The 18797-nt window shown below is 39.1% G+C and overlaps 1 protein-coding gene across 1 annotated transcript in view; it reads right to left on the bottom strand.

Moving 5' to 3' along the window:
• The window catches only part of GNB4 (G protein subunit beta 4), a 62999-nt gene extending 48685 nt beyond the window's left edge, over window positions 1-14314 (bottom strand). The window contains exon 1 of the mRNA XM_027709802.2: window positions 14219-14314. The gene's annotated coding sequence lies outside the window, so the exon portion shown is untranslated. The remainder of the gene's footprint in view (window positions 1-14218) is intronic.
• Between the last annotated feature and the right edge of the window lie 4483 nt (window positions 14315-18797).

The raw sequence follows: 18797 nt of genomic DNA on the forward strand, positions 1-18797 counted from the left end.
TGAACATTTGGATCTACCTTTGATAAAAAATGTTGTAATTTATCCCAAAATAGGTCCACAATGGTTATTTTTGATTCATAGGAAAAAAATTAACAACAACCAACCAACCGAACAAAACCTTCCCAAAGAACCCCAACAAAACAAAACAAAAAAAAACCAGGCTCACTACAAACCCCACATTACTGCAGTTATTTCAAAATTCTGGAAATTATGTGCATCACCTAAATTTGTCTTACCAGTAAGCTGTGCTTCCATGGCAGCAGCTGTAATTTCTAGTAATTCTCATGATAGAATTATCACTGCTCTCATCAACTGTACTGATAACTGAGGCTAAACTTTCATTTCATATGTGGGTCACAGCTACCAAACTGTTAATCTGTATCCTATACCTTGTATGAGGTGTCCCACTTCCTTCTTTGAATATCAATGCAGTACAACTACAATCCACCTTGGTTTGTGTGTGCACACAAGCTGGAACAGTTACCTGTGCAAAGTACAAGTGTCAATACAGTGACTTCGCCAGGAATACCCACTACTGAAGAAATTTTGTGTGATATTTTCATTCAGAAATATCACAAAAAATCCCAGAATGGTTTGGGTTGGAAGGACCTCAAACATTCCCTGGTTCCAACCCCCCTGCCATGGGCAGGGACAACTTCCAGAAGACTGGGTTGCTCAGGACCCCATCCAACCTGGCCTGGAACACTTCCAGGGATAGAATCATAGATTTGATTGGAAAGAACCTTTAAGGCCCATCTAGTCTAACCCCTCCTGCAGTGAGCAGGGACATCTTCACCTTTACGAGTTCATGTGAGACATTTTTTCACCCACAAACAATGAAACACTTTGAATTTAGCTTGGATTTTGTTCATTCTTAACCATCAGACAAAAACCTCCTGAGGCAAAAATCTAAACAAGGATGTTCTAAATCTCCTTAGCACGTTGGATGTACAGCCTCTCAAAGTCCAAGATAAAAGGGTTCCCTTTGAAGTAGCAAAGATGATGTGCCCTAGAGAATCATGCTGTGCTGCTTTTGTCCATTCCTTTGAAAGGCTGCATCAGGAAACCTCCTGTTATCAGGCACATGACAAATACCAACAAGTCTCCAAGGCTGAGCTTATGTCAGAGGGACATTTAAAGGGTCGGTCTGAGCAGCTCAAAGGCTTGTTATCAGCCACAGTGTAGCAGCGCCCACATCAGACAAGTGCTGAGGAATTGCTGGCACCAGAAATAATGGGATGGCACAGGAGCAGGCCCAGGGGTGTGGAAGCACCATGCTCACCAGGAGTTCTGTCTGCAGAAGAACATGTTTGTAGCTACGGTTGCTTATTCCCTCCTCACAAGGAAAAAGTACAAAAAAAAAATAGACTGTAAAGAACATTAAAACTTCACAATAGTGCAGTGAGCAGATTTATGTGTGTGTGTATTTTCTGTGGCATTGGAAGCTTTTAGCACCAACACAGATACAGGGTGTGTGCTTGGATTGATCCATTGTTTATGAATATGCATCGAGGAAACAAATTTTCTCTCCATAAAACACACACCCATGAATGCTGTTAGTGTACTTTTCCAATGAATTCATGACATTTCTCAACAACAGGGTTGAGGATATTTTGTGTCTCTGTGTATAAGTTTCCAAAGTAATTTATTAGAGTAGTTATATTTAGAAATTAAAGTCTACTTACTAGATGTTTAAAATGCTTTTCCCTTTAGCTGCCTTTGCTACCACTTTGCTCATTTTTTTACAAATATTTGAGGGGTTCACTGAACAAGTCTTTCTTTATACATTGAAACCATTTCTTTGGTTTTATTCTTTTGTTCTTTCTGTTGAGATTTTTAGTCAAATAGTTTTACACATATTTACCCTTATTTACATATACGAGAAAATAATACTCAGATTCCCAAACAAAAAAATTAGCTTCATTATTTTGTCACCTCCAAGACTGAATTATCATACTGCATAAACATCTGTTTCCTTGCTCAATTCCTAATTTTTCAGTTCTGGGAAAATATAGCCACTATGACTTTGTTACTCCATGCTAAGCATCAGGGATTTAATTTCCTAATTTTCTGGCTGAGGGCATCTCTGCTCAGTGTTTCTAATTTTTATTTTAACTGAAATTATTTCCCTCTCATCTGTGTAATGGAGTACTGAAGGACCACAGAGGGTTGGTCCATCAACCTTACAGCCATAACTGACAGTGAAAAAGGATCCATTCACACAAGAACTAAAGATCAAATCAAACAAATCAAATCATAAAATCATAGAACACTAGTCAGAAGGGGACCTCAAGGAATCTGGTCTGACCTTTCTTGGAAAAAGCACAGTCTAGACAAGAGGGTCCAGCACCCTGTCCAGCTGAACCTTAAAATGTCCAACGTTGGGGAATCTACCACTTCACTGGGGAGATTATTCCAATGTCTGATTGTTCTCACTGTGGAATATTTTGCTTTTGTGTCCAGTTGGAATCTCCTCAGGAGCCACTTGTACCCACTGCCTCCCATCTTCTCTTTGTGACTCCTTGCAAAAAGGGAATCTCCATCTTCTTTATAGCCACCCTTTAAATTCTGGAAGATGGTGATAAGGTCTCCCTTGAGCCTTCTTTTCTCAAGGCTGGACAAACCCATTTCTCTCAGCCTTTCCTCACATGGAAGATTCCTGGTCCTTTGATCATCTCTGTGGCCCTTCTCTGGTCCCTCTCCAGCCTGTCCACTTATTTTCTCCATGGCAGGGTCCAAACCTGAACACAATATTCCAGGTATGGTCTCACAAGTGCTGAGTAGAGTGGGACAATGATTTCTTTATCTCTGCTGGAGATGCCCTTGTTGATGTGACCCAGCATCCTGCTGGCTTTCATTACTGCAGCAGCACTGGTCACTCCTTTGGAGCTCGTGGTCCACCAGGGTCCCCAGGTCCCTTCCCACAGAGCTGCTCTCCAGCAAGGTAGATCCCAGCCTGTGATACACTCCTCAATTACGTTTTCCCAGGTGCATGACTGTACATTCGTCCTTGTTAGACTTCATAAGGTAGAAACACTGGTTTTAACTGTGAGATGAGTTCCCACTGTTATGGCAGAGACCCAGAGCACTCCCTAGGCTGGAACCTGTGAGCACAGTCCTTGCTGTGGAAAATTCCCTCCTGATCCCTGCCCACAGCACTCCTGGTCACTAGTGCTCCCCTGGACAGTTTCAATCTCCCAAGGTTGCTCATGAGACCTGCCAGCTGCTGGCAGAGCTCCCAGCTCTTCCTTGGGTTTCCCTGGCTCCAGGATTCCCCCCTGCACACCTCAACTTAGTGCTCAGCCCAGGATGTAGCACTGCCACAGCTGTGCCTGAACAACTGAGTATTTTCACTGTTAACCGGATTTTAAATATTGCACCGACTTCCTGGTGACATTATCAGCTGAATTTAATCTTTTCTGTATAAAGGGCCACTTAATAGGAGGAGGAAGTTTCTTCTTACTACTTAATTTAGGTATGGTGAATACTTATGCAAGATCTGGTGATGAATGTCAGCCAATGTCAGCTTTCTTGGACCATGACACATATTAATGTCATTGTCCCCCTCCTTCATTTGGTCTAAAAATAGCCTCCTATTACTATTATGTTAGATCAGAATAGGCTTTTTAATGGAGATATATACAGGAAAAAAGCTGGTGCTTGTATTTTTAAGCCCTGGTTGCAGCACTAAGTAAAACACACAGTGAGTATCAGGATCAAATTGTAGCATCTGTCTGTTAAGATTTGTTGGTACAGAACTGTCACCCACATGGCTCCTTGTCTGGTATTAAACAAGTGCAACAGAGAAACATGAGAAGTGTTAATAGTGCTGCAAGTCAGCTGCAAAGGAATGGAACAGAACTTCTGAAGTTAGGCTCTGGATGCAAAATTTTCAGTAATGACATTTCAAAAAAATATTTTTAACCATAAATTAAAAAAAATAATCCTTTTTGAGTTAAAAAATTATCTATTTTAATGAAAACTCAGATTTTTCATATATTCCTTTTTAAGTAAATACTGCTTTCTTCTTACATCAGATATGGCACAAAACCTATTGCTTTTGTTTTGGGTATGAATCTTCCTGTTTTTCAGAGATCTTATCGAACTAAACAGCTCAACTTATGATTTTCCCAGGGACTTCTAGAAAGCCAGTCCTGATTAGAGAAATAACCGCCCCTATCTAGGATGAAACATAGAAGAGGAGAGTCCTTGAGTCTGTCTGACTTACGATTCAGTTACAAATGCAATGCACACACCTAAGATACTCTTCCATTGTCTTTGTCCTTCAGACAAACTATTCAGCCTCCACACACAAGTTCTGTATGTCATGTAAAGAACAGAAAGAGAAGCCTGAGGGGGAAGTGGAAGTTTCCCAAGGTGATGGCATGCAGGAAAGAACGTTATCAGTATTAGATGTGTAGTCCTAGGTGCAAAGTTGCCTTTGCAGTGCCTACACAGGCTGTGTTCAATATCAATCCAGGGGCTTAAGACAGGCAGTTAAATCAAGTCTCCTTCATAATCAGAGAGGAGTGTCAGGCTCCTCTAAAGGTGCTTCAGAGCAGAAGCCATACTTGCGGATTCTGAATTATTTTCTGAAATAACATCCTCTGCATTTAATCTCTCAATAGCTCAGGAAAAGTTGCCTTCCTCATTTAGGCACCTATGTTAGGCATGTAAGGTTAGGCTATGAGAATTGTTATGGGAATTGCCTTATACCTCTCTTTCCCCGTGTTTCTGCACTCCATTTCTACTACTGTCACAAACTTTGCTGAAGCCAGAAGTAGCAGATTTTATCAGTGCACTAACTGGTTCAACCACACTCTTCCTGCTCTGATACTTCTGGTTGTCTGCATACCTAAACAGCATCTCAGCCTTTGATCACCTCCAGGGAGCATGCGCTCTTGAACTGGACTATTTTTAGTTCCTCATCTATGACCATCTTCTCCAAGATGAAAGAACATGGGATGATGATGCCTGCGTATGCTGTGAACTGCTTACATACTGATGCCTGAGAACACTTATACAGGAGTAGCATGTTGTATTTCTATAATTAGACACACGGTATGACTGTTACAGTCTCCTGTATTTCACCTAAATATCAATTTATTTACTTCTTGTGATTTGTCACATTTTGATAAAATCATTTCCCATTTCTGAGAAGAAATATTAATGAAAGCTCCAGTCCACTGCTTGTCCTTCCTCCTGTGATCTGTGGGCATAGAAAACACCGATACATTTTCTTGTAACAACAAGTGACATAGAAGAGAAGGCTTAAATTTTTTGAAGAGAAAAATTTGAATAAAATTTTTATGGAAAAGTCAGTACATTATCCATTGTGATTCCCCACCACTGGAAATGGATTATATAGATGATATAGATAGACAGCAAAGAGTGTAATCACTGCTTTGGGATCAGACAGAGAGAAAAGTCTTGAGACTCCAGTAGCTTCATTTCATGTCTCTCAGAGATCCTATTGGGCCCCTTGGATCTGGATCCAGCTTTCAGGTTCCAGTATGGACCACTATGGAGTCTTTTATGAGTGACCCAGTCACTACTGGGAGATACCCAGAGCAGGGAAGGCAGAGGGAAACCAGGTCTTAAGGGCTGCTCATGAAACCATGGGAACATTTTATCCAGCCATCTCCATCTCTTTAAATTAAGGCCATGATATTGACTTTCATTATAAAACACACTGAGATCCGTGGATGAAAACTACTAAATAAAAACTAATTATTACCATTTAGGTTGGAAAAGACCTATAAGACATCGAGTTCAACCTTTAACTTAACACTGCCAAGTCCAGCACTAAACCATGTCCAGTGCCACATCTACATGTCCTTTAAATACCTCCAGGGGTGGTGACTCATCCCCTGCCCTGGGCAGCCTGTTCCAGTGCTTGACAATCCTTTCAGTGAAGAAATTCTTCCTAATATCAAATTAAAACCTCTCCTGATGCAACTTGAGGCCATTTCCTCTTGTACTATCACTTATTATTTGGGAGATGAGACCAACACCCACCTACAACCTCCTTTCAGGTCATTGAGCACTTTAGTGCCGCTCTATAAGAAATCCAAGCTTTCCTTGAAGCTCAAGGTCCAGTCTTACTGAAGCCTCATCACCTCTGTGTCACCATATTCCTTCAAAGACACTTGCTATTTTAGAATGTCTGAAAATAGAATTACTATATGCTGTCAAAACAGTTGGGTTTTACTACAGACTGAAGAAAAACAAAGCTAATACAAATGGACAGTTATAATTTCAAGCTTTTATAAATTTCAAGATTTTATAAAGCCATTCAGAAAATTATTTAAAGTATGTCCTGTGTTTCTGTAAGACCAAAAATATTATCCTCAATTCTGTAGGGTTTTGGCTTTTTCTTGACAACTCCCCTGCTTCTTTTGGATGGTTTTTAGTCTTTTTTTAAACATCCATAATAGGCAAACTGAATCCTGCCTCTTGACAGCATACCAACATACCTAAAACAAGAAAGTATACATGACGAGTGTTTCTTTTGCTACAAGTTTCAGATCTAGTCTTTGATGAGAAAAACACATTCTCTATCAAAAGCTGAAACACTTCAGCAAATATTGGGGCAATGCTTTATTGTAAAGAAAAGTCTGTTTAAGAAAGGGCTCTGAATTCACATTCCCAATCCAAACTCTGCGTCACAGTCTGAATTTCCTAGTCTGACAGCACTACTAAAATGCCTCCCAGAGACTAAATTTAGCTTTAATTCAGGTTTGTGTGGCCAGCAGAGAATTAAGGAAACCCCCCAGCAGAGTCTAATGGCTCTGACAGCTTCTATGCTAACTCCCATATTCCTTCCACACAGAACATGTCCAGAGAAAGGAGCATTCCTCAAAAACAGATGTTTCAGAGGAAGATGAAAGAAATCCCCATCCAAAGTGGGCAATTCAGAAGCACTAAGCTCTAAATTACATTTCTTTTTAACCTCCATTGAACATTACAGATTATAACTCTAAATTTCTAACTTGTTTTATGATGTTCTTACTAGATTACATCATGCTACCCAGTGTATAAAAACAATGGAATGAAAGCCTTTAATTTTAGCTGTCATAAGTTAAAGAATAAATGGCAGCAGAAGCTCTCACTTATAATAGCAGGATTTTAGGTGACTACAGAAAAAGTTATCTTTTCTGCACATGCAAAAACGCTCAACCTTTTAAGCAAAATTTCAGAAACTGTAAAAAGTTGTGTGTGCTTAAGAGTTAATGGTGAAGGTGTCACTATGCTCAGAAATAGAGGCAACTTTCCCATGTCACATTCAGCTTATTAATAACTCAATTATTCCTGTCGCAATGGCACATGTCTCTCTGCTCCTTGTTATTGTTATGCAACTGGAATAGCTTTCAGAATCACTTTGGGCTGAGCTTGAAGAGGTAAACTATAAAATTCAGCTTGGAACGAGTTTTATGCTGAAATGCTATTGCAATTCACCAGATGAATGCTGAGTGACATAGACTATGCAATTATGCAAGAGGAGTGTTTGCAACAAGCCATCTTGGAAGTACTTCCATTTATGAGAGGATTTTTTCATGTTCTGAATCTGAATACATTAAAAAGCCTGTAATCACTTAATAGAGTCAAATCTGCAATTCTTAGTTCTGAATATCTTCTATAACGAAATGAGCTTCTCAATTCTTGTGATTAACTTACAAACAAAGCCAAACACAAGAAGCTGGCTCAGAAAAATCAATGCAGGAAATCATTGCCAGATTTCTCATAAACATTTCTGCCTTAGAAACCACTGGAATTTACACTCTCTTTATCACATGTTGTATAGGGTTGTACGCAATTACAGCACTTCCTACACAAAGTAATTCAGATCTGAGGAAGATCTTGCATAAATGGATATAAAAATTATATGCAGCCTCCTGGAAAATCGCCAAAGTGGCCCTTATGCTTATAAAATAGTGCATCAATCTCATCTGACCTCTGTGTTTACACGTGTATTGCCACAAAGCTGCTTTGTTTCGACGTGCATTTTCATGACCTTGAAGCTCAGGGTAAGGTATTTTTTACTCTATTCAGTACCTTCACACAAAGATATCTATAATCATTATAAAAAATCTCCAGTCGGAGAAATGGGGGAAAAAAAAAGGGACTTCAACTGCTCGATTTCTAAATTAAGCTACATCTGAAGTTAAAAATAGCCCTTCCGACTGAAGATGCTCTGCTGCCTGAATTTAAATAGCCTGTTTCTTTCCCTGACAGATAACATTTATTGTGCTCTCTGCTGCTGCAAAAAAATGCCTTCTATAAGGAGGCTACCTTTATTTATGACCGATTTCTTTTCACCTACCATGACAGAATTAAATAAAGGAGGTCAGTGTTCTACCTGGGATGTGTACCAATTTTCCCACAGAGGCATTTCTCTAATTTTACTAAATATACCTAAGAATATGCATGTGTATATGTATGACTTTTTCCAGCTCTTTCTGCAGATTCTTCTGTGAAGATCTACAGTAAGAATACATTGCCTGAAATGCAACCAGTTTTCTACAGTACATGTCCTAAAAGTGTTTGTGCCCATCACTATCAACCTTTTTTGTCTTCATTTACTTACAAATATATATATTTTTAGATGTTTCATTGCTGATTCGAGATTAAAAAGAAGTATTAAATGCAATTACACACAGTATATGTGAAATGGTTTACTCACCATTTATGCCCAAAGCACTGAATGAAAAGCAGTAGAAGCTGTATCCCTTTTCTCTCTGGGCCTAACACAGAGCCAGCATATGGATATCTATCCTGTCCATATTCCTGCTGTGGTCAGAGGTTGAGAGGTCAGAATTAAGTTACACAAGCCCTGCTTGTGCTATTCACATAATAACTTCAGCATTGACTTTATAAGGCATGCAGATTAGAAAGGTAAAATTTGTTTTAAGCCACCTTGACCCTTCTCACCAAAGGGGGTTAGTTCCTTTTGTTGAAATTTCTAGTGCTCCAATCTGCATAGTTTTAAGTTTCAAGCACTGTATCCATGCTTGCCCCTGGGAAACTGTAAATTTTCTTCAATATTCATTCTAAATTTACTGTGCCTTAATTTCAACATTTTATGAGATTAAAATTAATCAGATTCACTTCTACATTTTAGGTAAGAAAATGAGAAAGGCACACTTCTAATGTGCAAAATGAAACTTGAATCTTGCTGTATTGAGACAACTCTGCTTTCCCCCTCTTTGTTAAATTGCATATTTTATATGAGCATTCCCAAAGGAATAGCACAGAAAGACTCAGGAATAAGTAAATGAAAGATGAGATGGATATAAGTACTTCTCTTACCCCCGAGCAAGCGTTTCACATTGCACTCAATTTGTGGACTAAAAGCCTGAAAAATCCCCGAAAGCTTCATAAGCATCAATAATATTTGCAATGATGTAAGCCAGAGGCAATGATCTAAATTCTGCAGTCCCTAATTGAATAAAACACCCATCGAAGTCAACAGGAATTGCAGTCAATTAAGCTGTAAGTATTTCAGGTCCTCAGCATTTTACATAATGTTACTACACAGCATCTATGAGTAGTTTTATTTGCATAGGGCAATGTTTGACAGAGAGAAGCCTCTGTGAAAGCAGCCAGGGCTGGAACAGTCACACATAGTCCAGGAGTAGTTTCAGTCATCAATCCCCACCAGGTTAAGGCAGGATGCCCGTTCACTTACCCAGGTGATCAGATAAGGCTGCTTTGATTTGTAGGCCTTGAGCAGCAAGGGCAGTCATGTTAAAGGGGGGCTGGATTTGACTCAAATTTTAGATAAAATGGTTAATAAAATGAAATCCTTATGAAATTTGATGTGTATGTCCGTAGCCCACCAGAGTAATGTAATTTCTCTAAACTAGTTAACCCAAGCTAGAGTCAGAGCTGTTAATTACCAGTAAATAAATGGGTGTATGTGTGGCAGAGCCCTGTCACGTTACAGGATAGTTCACAGTGCCCTTTGCTGTTACACCCTTACTCTGCTTTATCACCACGCATGAGAAACGAGAGCCACACGTGCTGCCCCTGAGGAATTGCAGGGGAATGAGGGTCTGTCTGCAGCACTGGCTCAGCAGATGGTTTAGGGTCTCTCCTGCTGCTGGGAAGGCAGGGCTGTGGCTGCCAGAAACCATTCCCATTGCGCTGTGTCATGAGCTTCACAAAAGCACATAATAATGCATGTAATGAGTCTCTAGAATCACGTTTGTGAGGCCTGGAGAATGTTTCTCTTTCCCAATGTGAACTACTGAGTCATCCTGTTCATGTGAGACAGACTGTATTCTCTTCCCAAAGAGCTCCTTTGAATCACTATTACCACCAGATAACAGATGTTGCTCTCCAGGAAAGTTTTTCATACAAGCTCTTATAATCATGGGGATTATTTCAACTTGACCTTGTAACTACAATAGAAAAACAAGATGAACTGGGGGATCTCAGAGGGCTGTGTGCTCTTTGCATATCTAAGTAACTAAGCCCTGAACAACACGACTACTCAAAGCACTACATAAAGAATAACAGAAACATCCATAGTCTGATAAGGTAAATACTGGTTATTCCCAGCTTACATGGGGAAAAAAACAAGCCCTGAAGTGTTTAATGGAACGGTCTGACATCATACAGCAAATATGCAACAGTTCAGGAATAAGTGATGTAATGTTTGAAAGCACCTAAGTCTCTTTGAAACTTAGAGTCTACGGATGTGCAATGAAACCACAGTTAAATAATTTGAAAATAGGACTAAAAGTATAAATTGGAAGCTTATAGTAAAGTGTTTTAAAATGCCCATCTTCTGCCAACCACTTCTGTTTTAAATCACAAGACATTTTCTCTCTAATTACTTGTTCATAGTGAACCTTAACATGCACTTTAATAGAGACATTGGAAGTGCTGTAATACATTCCAAATTTGTCTTCCCTAACTATGCATGCTGCTGGTCAAACAACAGTAACTTTCCTTCTGTATGCCTTTGTTGTGTTCCTGGATTGCAGCTTTGGATGATAAAGCACATTTTCACCACTCTTTTTTTTCCAAAATGCCAGTAACCAAAAGTTTAAAATCAGACATTTATATTGTAACTATTCCTGTGCCTTCTGGTGGCACTTTAACTAAATTCATGCAATTCAATTATTTTCTAATGTCTTGAATACACACATATCATGATTTCACATCAGAGTTTTGGAGTTACATCTCCAGATCCCAGAATAACAGAGATATGCTTATTCATAGCATTGGACAGCCAGGCCCAGGTAATGCAATAACAGCCAGGCTTCCAAACCAAAACCATAGGGCTTTGTTTGGGTAAAAATGAATTAGTAAAGTTTTCATCTGATGGTCTCATGAATCACTACAGTCACAAACTAGAACTCACAGTATTCCTGTGAGATACATATCCAGAGAGATACTGTTCATTAAAAAAACTACAAAACAGCCAACCAAAAAAGTAATCTATGCTAGATCATGGATAGATGACGTCTCTCAGATAAAATAATCTATCAGGTTTCAGGAGAACTGACCTCTAACAGCAAAGGCCACAGTTCAGGCTGAGGTGCCCAGTGCAGTGATAGCACTAATGCTGTCATCCACAGTGATTTGCTTTGTCATACACTATGTTTAGAAACTTGTTCACTCGATGATTTCATTTATTTTTTGCCTTCTCTTTCTCAAGGGATGAGGAGTTTGGGCTACTGAATGTTTTTATACATTCTTGCATTTATCCAACATGTCTTAATCTTTCCAGGATAAGCATTGGAAACACGGGATAAGCTTCTCTTTTGCCATCCTGACATGTCTTCCCATTCATGAGTATCTCCTTGGTTTTCCCACCCTGGTCTGAAGCCTGACTTTTTCTCAGTTTGTGCTGCTAATTATTCCTCTTCCTTTCTATCTATTCAAAAGTACAAGATAAAAAAACAACCGGAATTCACCACTCCAAAGTTTCCAGCAACACACTCGGCACTAGAAGGATCAAATTGCTGAACAGCACTTACTCCGTGTCCTGGGCAAACACTGCATCTCAAGCTTTAATGTCTGTCTCTATCCAACCCATCCTCCCCAAATTACCACCTGAAACCCTGCACACAGAATCACCGAAATGCTCCAGAAACCCGTCTCTTCCTGGCCTGCTCCCTGCAGCTCTCTGGTAGTTTCCTGCATCACCAAACCCCCTTGGTTCCACCCAGCCTTGGAGCCTTCTCCACTCCCTGCTCTTTGCCTCTGCATCACTCCTCAGAGCCACAAATACCTTGGCCCTAATTGTTGTCAGTTGTGCTGTGAACAATTCACAATGCAGGCTCATTCCCCTCTCCCCATTTCAGCTTTTCTCTCTCTGTTCCCACTGTCTGAAAGTAAAAGCTATTCTCTGCATAATACAACCATGGAGCATTTTTAAATTGGAAAGAGAGATGGTGAAGATAGACAGGAAAAAGGTGGACAGAAAGATAAAGACTGAGGCTTGCTACCCACCATCTTTTCCAGAAAGCTTTACCTCTCAATCTCTCATGTGAAAACCCACTTTTATAATTAACATGCCTTATTTAGCTGTCATCATGTTATTTTTCTGGTATAAGACACCATCTAGAAAAATACAAAATCATCATTTCGTGGTTTTGCTTCCCAGATTACTAAAAATGGTGGAATCATATGGAATGTTGATAAACATTAGATAATGATATATTTTCTTTCTGCTTACTGATTTTTTTCCCCTACTGTGTTAAGTATTTAACACTACTCATATCTTAAACTGCTTAAAAGGGATATCCAGCACACAGATGTCAAAAACCATTTTTAGAAAGAGGAAACAGGTCTACTTTCTGAACAAACATATTTTCTCAACAGCCTGATGAAAAGATCATTTTCACCTCAGACTCTTAAAATTGTTGCTCTGAATACTCTTCTCTCTCATACATACACATCCAGACTCACTGCTGTGCTCCAGTAGTTTTGATAATGCAAAGCTATCATAACCACATCTGAAATATATAGTAACATCTAGAATTTAGCAACTGGAATTTGCCATGCTAAATTAAATGCTCCAATGTATTTTTTCTACTGGGGAAAAGTGTGAGTCAAAATTACACTCTGCATGTATTTGCAGTAAGCAGGAAATAGAGTGAAATAAATATGTGCTTTATTCTGGGTAATATATGTTGTGCCCATCAGGACATGTAAGGTTGCCAGGATGTGAAGCACATGCGTAGGTGCACGTATATTAAGCAGCAAATAGTAATTTTGATGAGACGGTTACTAATTTGAACTTTGATACCCTAGCAATTCCATAGAAAAGCAATACAACAACTGCATCAATTGTCCCTTTCTCCCAGGAAGCCATCACACAAACAGGGAACTGTACCAACAAAGATGCTTGGGACTCAGAATGGTTCTAATGGGAGTCATTTAAAACAACAACAACAAAAAAAGAAACCAACACAAACCAAACATTTCACTCATATCTGTCATAACCCAGATTACACGTAAATACATCATAGAAACTTCAGAGATCATTTGGAACTTCTGAAGAGATATTTTTTTGCCTCCTTTCTTACGTATTATTTAGGTGCCCTCACATGCAAAAGAACAAAATTTGGGCCTATTCAGAGAGGCAATTATCAGTACCAGCTTACATTACTGATCCCAGTTCCAGAAAAAATGCCTGTAGTCTGGAAGCTATATTTTCCCACAGTCCATGGGTGAGCAAAGAGCCTATGAGCCTGCAAGTGCCTATTCAATAGTCAAAATTTAAAAACAACACGAGTTCAACATCTTCAACATCCTGTGGGACAGGACTGCACTCTGGATTTTCAGTTTCCAGTTGATGTGGCATATTCCATACATACAGTACAATGAAGACTATTCAGAACTTCCCATTTGCCTGAGAGGCAACCACGGTTAATGCTCTGAAATCTGCATTACACCACTCCGTGGGTTTCTTGTTTTCAATTCTTCTGAAAATATTTTGGGTATAGTGGATGTATATGGTGATTGCAATAGAAAGGCTGTGGGATTCATAGTTACAAGGAGAATAAAATCCTGACCTGCTGTATATGCAGCACTACTAAGATTTCATTTTTCAAATTAGGTAAAACCTCTCTGCTATTACTAATTTCAGGGTCAGCTACGCGAATAACAACAACAACAACAACAAAGTAATGATACTCAACGTTTTGAATAAATCCAGACAGGACTGTTAAAAAAATAGAAAAGAAAAATCCTCACTTACCTCAGTAGTTGCAAGCTGTTATTTCATACTCTGTAAACTTTCCCTCCCTACTAACTAAACAAAAGTTCTGCAATCCTGATGCTAGAATAGCTCTCAAACACATACTGCAGAATACCAAAAAAGAGAAAGCCTATGTTGTCCTTACTAGCAGGCATCTCTCCAGGGATGATTGGTCATTACCCTGGCAACCCTCACAAATGGCAAATGACGTAAAGAGAGTGGGAAAAAAAGCCACTGAGAGCAGAAAGCACTATATGCATTATAGATAGTTCTGGGAATCCATGCTCATATATGCATTAAATGGCTTCAGAGGAGCACAGGGATCTTCCATTTTGCAGAGCTGCCTGCTGAGGTGAATAAGAAACTTTCTCATTTTTTTCTTAATCAAAGCATTGGGAGCATCTCTGTCTTTAATTGAAGTAAATTAGGGTTTGATTATTTTGATTATTTGATAATTTAGATGCTGGGTTTATTCTCTTTTTTTTTCAATTCTGTTAAAATTTCCCATTAAAATAGTTCACAGTAGTATTCAGACAAGTGGATGTATTTTTCATTTCCTTTTCACTTTCTTTGTTGTTACGCAAAGTTATTTATTATTATAGTTATTTAAATTATCTCTCGTACCCTCATTTTCCCCTAACAATGCATTTGTACAAATTTTACACGAGTTCTTGTGTTCATGACATTAAACACATTGGCAGTTGTATTTAGTGTTACTGATAACTATGCCTCAAGGAGACATGATTCTAGACAAACATCAGAGAACAAATTAAACAGCATTTTGCTATTTTTGTACAGCACGATCACAATGAGTTTGACCACACTATGATCTGTCTGTCACGTAGAGATATAAACTTGGGTGTGGTTAATTCTTCCACAATTAGATGGAAAAAATCATACGTAAGATGAAAAGGAAAACTGCTTTGTGATTCTTTAGCATCTGCACCACTGTTATTAAGTAAAACTGAAGAAATTCTGTGTATGAAACCAAGAAAAGCATCTTCCATCCCTGCTTGTACATATTACCAATTACAATTCAGGATCAGGCATCCTTTTACTTGCTCTTCTCTAAACCTCAGGATTTCTGGATTCCTAAATGCACAAAAAAACAGCTTTCAAAGAGCATGCTGGAAAGTATTATCACTGAGATCATTTTAATAACCCAAAGGAAAGGGCACAATTCTCTGAAATAAGAACTGAAGAAGGAAGTGAACCGAGGTGGCTGCTCTAACCACTTAGCTATTATGTAAAAGTTGGATGGGAATGGCTCTACCATGACAACTGAGTTTCCTGTTGAATTGATGAAAACACATTAGATGTATTTGAACTCTGCCCCACTTCAAATCTGAAATGAAATAGAAGTAACCTGCAGCTGCAAATAGGATATTTCTATACCTGGCTGTCTAAATTCAATTACTTACAATTTTTTGGAGTAAAATTTAGCACTCATTGAAATTCAGATGCATTCAAATTTAGGTGAAGAAGATCTTTGAAGAAGAGGACAGACAGGCTCGAGAAGCCCAGCTTGTTCATACAAGAATAAAGGCAAGAAACTTTGCCAATACCTAAGTTAGAAAATTACATCCAGGTCCTCCAAGAGCAAACAGAGTACAAAGGTAGGAAGAATCAGTGTATGAAGTGCAGTGTACACATTTCTACCGAGGAAATGCTGTTAAAAATATGACTTTCTAAGGGTAACAGAAGGAAGAGTTCGAACTGGTAATTGTACAGAGCAGCACATGTTGTACTTCACCAAATAATGAGAAGACAAGTATCTCCCCTCAGTTCTTTCACTTGCTTCCAGTAAGTCTCAGATCTATACAGAATCAGCAACTACCTGAGAGAAAATGTCATTAGACCAGCAGCAGCCTCTGACTGTCCTCACATCTAGGACAGTGAGCTGAGATTTCAGGAGACCCGAGTCATTTACCTCAGCTGTACTACCAGCTTGCTCTCACAAAATGTTTCCCCAGCTGTACAAAGTGAATAAGGACTCAAACTCCTTTAGAAAGAGCTTTCAGTGCTATTGCTGAAAAGGTTTATAGAAGAAAGGGCTTAATTTTTGTTGTTTTCAAAATCTACCCTCCCATTGCAATCAGGAAGAAGGCATTCCATTTGTATCATGACAATTTTCCAAAAAGGCTGAATGAGCCATTGCAAGTGACTGAAATTTACGACCAAACAAGTAATGAACACAAAATATATTCAGATGATAATGCTCCATTAGGTGTACTTTATTCATTTGCTGAAGACAACTCATTTTTAATTATTTAAACTCTGGCAGCATCATACTAGGAAATGTTCTGCTGGGTTATAATTGACAAATATCTTTATCTGAGCAAAGTGAAATCTCAGTATAACATTACCTCTGATATCACATTTTTTCCTGACATGAGGATAAGCACTATTTTGTGTTGAGAAACCACAGAAGGCAAAGTTCATCAATATGTGTATGGCCAATGCAAGCTCTATGTGTCCATAAATCTTCTCTTTGATGACCCAAATCTAAGCTCCTAATTTTTTCACAGTTACTCTTTGCAGAAATTTAGATCCAACTACAAACCTTCCACCTACTATCACAACGGAACAAAAACTTTACCATCAATGTTCCCAAACGTGCTTTTGTAAGAACAAATGCAGTCTGTCATGGACATATTTTGCATGAAATGTTGTTGGATATAAGAACAGAAAGTATTTAAGTATGCAAAAACTTTCTTGTTTTTGCAAAGAGATGGTCTTAAAATCTTCATCATTTTATATCATATCCAGGCCTATAAGCTTGCCTGTGTTTCATAATGGGAGATTGATCTGTGAACGTCCTGGGCAGCACAATGAGGACTGATGCAGTCTGTAAATGGGGAGAAGGGAAAGACACCAGTGCAGAGCTGCAGTCAGGAAACCAGATTTCTAATGGAGTCTTAGGAAGAGGCACAAAACCAGAAACTTATGCTCATTTTGTGACATTGTGTCATAGTGCTGAGTCTAGCATATGCAGTGCCCGATGGAAAACGGGATTGCCAATCCTTAAAGGATCCTTTCTGTACACTGATATAACTTGCCAACACATTAGCAAATTAAATTAAAAATTCTTCAGTTTGTTAAAAAAGACTGGAGACAGGAACCACTCAATAAATAAGTTATTACTGATTTTATTTGAAGTGATTTGTCCCAGAAAAGGATCAGCTCATTCAAGTGAGTGGAAATCTAAAGTCTTCAGCATTTTTCTGGCTCAACATTTAAATGCTTGTGAAATGCATCCTGTTGCAGAATTCATCCTCTTAAACATGCTCGTAGTCACCTGGTATAAAGGACAATCACACCTTCTCCAGCCTTTCAAATTCTGTCTTTCCTTTTAGGTGTGTCTACTCCAATCTGGTTTTCAGCTGGAGAAAATGAGCTTTAGCAGGCCCAGTGCCCTTTATGCCACAGAGTTACAGAAAAACCCCCTAAACCTATCAGAACATATTATTTCTCTAAAGGCTCTTACACTGCCACATCATGTAAACATCAATGGGGCGAATGATGTTTTTTGTTTCCTAGGCTATGGATACGATTCTGAACATTACACTGCTGAGCAAGCACAATGAATTTTTTTTTTTCCTTTCTCTGTCCTTCTAGAGGACAGACATGTGCCTTGTCAGATGATGCCAAACCCATTATTAGTGACCTTGTGCTTCTCCATTAGGAATATTGCAGCTTGACCAGCTGATGTCAAGGGTGTTCATGCTCCTTTGGAGCAGAAATGACAGCCTTTCAGCATTCTCTGGCTTTCCCATGATTTAGCTTTATCTGGGAACGTTATTACAGTGAAATTCAGTGAGATAAACTAAGGAATATAAAGTACTAACATTCAGAAAATGCAAACATCTGGCTATCAACACACTGCTTTAGTACTCCATTTTAATCAAATTCATAGACGCAGTCTGCATATTAACACAGATGCGTCCAAACCCAGCAATTCGTTACTCTCCATCTTTTTTCCAGTTCCTGCATTTGTCATCTAGTACCTTGATGACTCAGATCAGCCTCTGCTGACCCCATAAACTATGTGCCAAAATACTCCAATAGGTGATGACCACTACAGTTGGGGAACCCCGGGGCAGGAAAACTGGAATAGTTCTGACCAGAGAGGACAATGGCAAGTCCAACCATTTGACAAGACAGGGCAAGGTCAAATGTGCTGCTGACACCTGCAGCCCCTGCTGACTTACCCTCAGAGCTGGTGGTTCACATTAACCATCAGCTACCAAGTCAAACAAACCATGGTTCTGGCAGGTGCTGCAGCCTCAGGATCCACGTGGCACCAGAACTTGTACAAAGCAGCACAGGTCTGGAGTGCCCGGGACTGGCTCTCTCTGTGCTGGCACCTGGCTCATGCACACTTAGAGAAACTGTGTCTACAGCTTTGGGCTTTTTTTTTGAGGTAGATCTAAACAAGCCATTGAAAATAAGTAGCTTCTGAGAAACAGAGCTTAAAAGGCCTGGTTTCCTCCAGTTGTGTTTCATGTTTGGATTCCTTTGTGTGTCTCAAAAAACCAAAAACTTCTGATCAAAGCTCTTCCTAAGATAAAGATACTGA

This window comes from Pipra filicauda, unplaced genomic scaffold, assembly GCF_003945595.2.
Source record: "Pipra filicauda isolate LSUMZ 115617 unplaced genomic scaffold, ASM394559v2 scaffold242_size1167801_pilon, whole genome shotgun sequence".
NCBI classification, from domain to species: domain Eukaryota; kingdom Metazoa; phylum Chordata; class Aves; order Passeriformes; family Pipridae; genus Pipra; species Pipra filicauda.